Below are 5142 nucleotides of genomic sequence, written 5' to 3'. Positions count from 1 at the left end.
TACCTGAACTGTGTTCTCATCTGGAGGCTGGGAAGGACCACTTCCAGAGTCACTCAGGTTGTTGCCAGAGTTCATCTCCATATGGCTGTGGAACTGTCCTGACTTCTTTCTGGCAGATGGCTAGAGGCTTCCCCAGAGTCTTAGATGCTGGCCTCAGCATACACTATGTAAGTTTCCTAACATGAATGCTTACTTCTTCAAAGTCAACAAGGGAGAAATCTCTAGATGAAATCTGCTAGCAAGATGGACACTTATATAAGGTAACATAGTCATGGAAGTACAACCTGTCATATAGGCCATCTTTTATTGGTTAGAAACAAGTCACAGGTTCCACCTACATTCGAAGGAAGAAGATTAAAAGAAATGGAAATACCAGGAGGCAGGTGTCATATCAACCAGGAGGATGGTTGTTTCCATCATTCCATGTCTTCCATATCCCCCTTATTCTCTATCAGCATTTTGACTTGATCAGGTTCTTTACACTGAGTAACCCAAATCTTTCAGTTTCACAAGGTCTACTTTTTACTGGTCCTATCTTTATTGAATTACTTCTCCTCATGCTCACTGCTTAGCAACAATCTAATTTCCTCTTGGTCTTCAAGATCAGTCCTAACTGCCTGAAGAGTAACTGCCTTATTTTCATTTTTGATACATGAGAAGTCCAAGGTACCCATAGGGCAGTTCCTAAAATGAGTTTAATAAAATTAGGGCTGTATTTCCTAGTGGAAACGTTTCTTCCTTTTTAAGTAGGACCTCCAAGTTATGGGAAAGGAAGGAAATAATAATAACAATCATAATAATAATAAAAGTAGCTTAATAAGCATAATTACGACACGCTTACCTTCACTTTTTATTGCCTATTCAGCTCCGTTCTGCATAAGGAAAAAGTGCCATATATTGGTTGCTATCTTCATACATATATCATACTCTGTAGAATGGAACTCCAGCTACTCAAAATATTTTTCCCAGCTAGTGTCATAGGTGAGATTTCAGTAGGCCATTCCACTCTTCTATCAACTTGACTGCTTCTGGGTGTGAGGTACATCATGAGGCTAACTGCACAGGGATGGACCTATTTCCTCAATCATATCATGATAAAAAAAAGTTTCTTTGTCACAGGCAATGGTGCGCAGGGTAACATGATAATTAATGAAGCAATTTGTAAGTTCCTTAATAGTAATACACACAGAATTGTTTGAGGCATGGAGAGAAAAACATATTTAGATTAGTTACGTATTACCAAAAGAATGAATGACTGCCTCTTCAAGAAATAAAGGGGTCCAATGCAATCATCCTTTGTTAGGTGGTTAATAGGTGTACCTGAAAAGTGGTATTGATATGGTTTGGCTTCGTATCCCCACCCAAATCTCATCTCGAATAATAATTCCCATGTGTTGAGGGAGGGACCTGGTAGGAGGTGACTGGATCATGGGAGCAGTTTCCTCCATGCTGTTCTCATGATAGTAAGGGAGCTCTCACGAAATTTGATGTTTTTATAAATGGCAGTTTCCCCTGACCTCTCTCTCTCCTGCTACCATGTAATATGTGCTTGCTTCCCCTTCACCTTCCCCCATGATTGTAAGTTTCCTGAGGCCTCCTCAATCATGTGGAACAGTGAGTCAATTAAACCTCTTCCAATCATAATGTACGCAGCCTCAAGCAGTATCTTTATAGCAGTGTGAAAATGGACTAATACAGGCATCAAATTGGAAACTCACATTCTCTCTGCTATTTGCAAGTTGGGCACTCAAAATGTGTGTTAGTCAAATCAGTCTTGGTTGGATGAAACATGGTTGTTGAAATTATTGTTGAAACATTGGTTGTTGAAATTATGCTTACACAATTTTGCCTCTATCCTTTGCTATAACCACTTTATAAATCTGTTCATTGAACAAGCAGCAAAGTACATGGAGCAAGAAGATTGGCATTCCAAGGAGTGTTCATTTTTTCTGATTTAATTATTAAGAGTAGAAGACATCAGCAGCTATTTCAAGAAGTTTATCTACATACCTTTTTCCGGATCTCATTGTCAACAATCTTTTCAATGTACTCTACATATGTCATTGAGTGGCTAGGCAATCTATTAATCATTATATAGAAGGCAATTATTAATAGTTCCATTCCTCAGGCCATCTTTTCTTCTAATCAGAGTGGAAAACAAAATATCTTGTGTTTAAATTTTTCCCTCTGGGAAAATTTCTCATCACAACTTCTATTAGTATATTGTACAGAAGCCTCTTTAATGTCATGCTTTTTTTTCCTTTTGTATTAAAAAAAGAAGTTCTAGTGTTGTTTTAGAAGGAAATGGCAAAACATCAAAACTAATTACCATAGAAATTGAAGATGCTTACTTATGAATCTTCATTGTGCCTTTGTGACCTGCTTGAGCATGGTGTCATGTAAATGGTTTCTTTTTATGCTATAGCATAAGTTCTACTTAATGGTCTGATGTATCATATGTCACTTAGTTTGTGATAGGCAGTGTATCAATGTACTTTGTGTCCTAGATTAAGCATTAATTTTTCTACTGAAACACAGGTATAAGTCTTGAGCCACTTCTAGAGAAAGACAGTTTTTAGCAAAAAAAAAAAAAAAAGAAAGAAAAAAAAGAGTATAGCTTTGCTCCCACACTCTAAGAATCTGGACTATGATTTTCCTAGTAGATTTTTTGAGAGACTCCATACAGTCCTCTTATCTGCTGTAGATTCATCATCAAATACCATTGTGTCCACTAATTGTAAGGACAGAATATCTGGACCTGCTTGAGATATTCCTTCCTCATCCTTATTTAATATTGGAGTCCACATCGATTAATAGGTAGCTGATGAGAATCCCATCCATATGCCAAATTTGTTACATCCTAAATTCAAAGATTCCCCTCAATTCTCGTTATGTGCAGTGGATGGAACAAAAGAGAGCAATCTATCTTTTACTTTAGAAGAGATACCTGAGAGACTACTGGACTCCTAGAAAATTTAAGAACAATGTTTTCACCTAAAATTTTATGGAGTTCATTTCTCATTCTAAAGTATTAATGTGTCTTATTTAAGTTACCTAAGCTACTTGCTTCTCTTACCTATAGGGGCATCAAGGTAACTGAGGTCTCTTTAGACTATATTATGACAAAGAGAAGGACACTGAACATAGATTTGAATGAAGGTTAAAAAAAAAGTTACCAATGTTTCTTATTAAATTGATAGAAAAACAAACAACAAACTTTTTTTTCCCAGATAAGTAGTTTTATGCCAGCTATCAGGGAGTACGCTAATTTTTTCAGTAATGGTATAGCACCTGAATATTCCATAAAGGGTAGTATTCTTTCCAAGTTTATGATAATACACAGTTACTTTTCAAGATCAGTCAAACTTTTTTTTTTTAAACAGCCAAAGAGATAAGACAACCAATCATCCTTGATCCTTCCGCATGTTTGGAAATAGCAGTAGGATCTGTATTTTCCTTTTAAATATGGTATAGTTTTCTTTTGACTGCATTTTCCTATTAAATATGGTATTGTTTTATTTTAATTGTGTTTTCTTATTAAATATGTTATTGTTTAATTTTGACAAATAACATTCTAATGGCTTTCATTTGATCTCTGATACCTTAGGAAGAGTCAGGGAACAATCATAGGAATCTTGCTACTTGTTCAGTGTCCCACTTTTAACAACATATTCAAGAACCCAAGCTCTAACCGTGGGATGGGCCACTGGACCATCTATCACATGTCCTCTGTCAGATTCACTGTAATGGGTCACAGCATTTACTCAGATCCACTATCTACTAATCTTAGGAGATATTTGCCCCTCCAGTTTCTCAGTGCCTAGTTACTCTGCAAATGGCCACAAGTACATTTTGTTTCAGAATCTTACTTTCACAGGATGTAGGTAATTGTTTATTTCAAGCTTTAATATGCTAAAAAATCAACTTCTTAAACCCACTTTCCAGTGTACAGGTCAACATATGAAATGCCAAATTCTGAATTAGACCTACTGCTTTGATAAATTTGGCCCAGTTCAACTTAATATACTGTGTTATTTGATTTAACATCCTTAAGGGTGACAAGATCTTGTAATTTTCTTTGATGTACAGGCTATCTTCTGTAGAAACCTTGCATTTCTCAGTCTGGAGTCTAAGACCAGAGGCAGTGAGTGATAATGGGAAAGTATCTTTACAAAAATAAACACCTACTGGAAGTAAAGTTTAAGAATATTTAGAGAACAGATTCACAATTTTGGCTCTAGCTACCAAAATGCCCCTAAACCAAGTCTTCAAATCCGATTTGCTTTTAAACAGTGACCTATTCTAGGCATAAGTGACTTGAAAGTTGCACATTTGCTGGTGTTGCCATCTTTAACCTGCAGTTTGATTTGGATTCTGGTCTTTGGCGTGCCTTTCTTATAGCTATGAGACAAGAGATTGTTTTAAGATTATCATGAACGCTTTCTGCTTTTCCACATATGTCTATAATTGGAAATTAAAGGCCCATAGATTATCACTTGTTTTTTTTCTTTTGGTAGGTTCTCAAGAATAGTTAAAGACAGACATTCCACCCCACAGTCTGTAATCAGTATGATTGTCATATTGATCAAATGCCATCAACTGTGGATTACATAAACCTTTGCTCTCCGTTGGTACCTCAACCCAAGCCACTACCAGGGATCAGCCTCAAAGGCCTGCAGTCTATAACAGTCTCACAGTGCTCTGTACTTATAATGTCCTCTACTTCTTTTGATGCTCAGTTGTTATTTGTTACTGGCTTAAAATTCTTAATAATTTTTAAACAAAGGGCTCAGCATCTTATTTTGCACTGAGCCCGATAAATTGTGTAGCCAGTTGGCTATGCCGCCAACAAAACTAATCTGACTAAGTCTGGTGCCAATGAATGACAAATTAAGCTGTTCTGCATTCCCCAGCAAAGGATATCACCCATATGCTTGACTAATATGCGACCAGTCTAGTTTCAGAATCCCATCTCAGCTTCTGCTTCCTGGTGGAACACTTGCAACCAACTACTCTCTCAGGTTTTTGTTCTCTCAGATGGCCCAACTGATAGTATTTCAGTGAGGGCTTATTTATAGATATGTGAGAGGCTTTAGCAAAACAATAAGGGAAATTGTGTTTTCTGGAGGCTAGTAATAGTGA

Source organism: Nomascus leucogenys, chromosome 20, assembly GCF_006542625.1.
Source record: "Nomascus leucogenys isolate Asia chromosome 20, Asia_NLE_v1, whole genome shotgun sequence".
In the NCBI taxonomy this organism is placed as follows: Eukaryota; Metazoa; Chordata; class Mammalia; order Primates; family Hylobatidae; genus Nomascus; species Nomascus leucogenys.
This window is presented reverse-complemented; position numbering follows the sequence as displayed.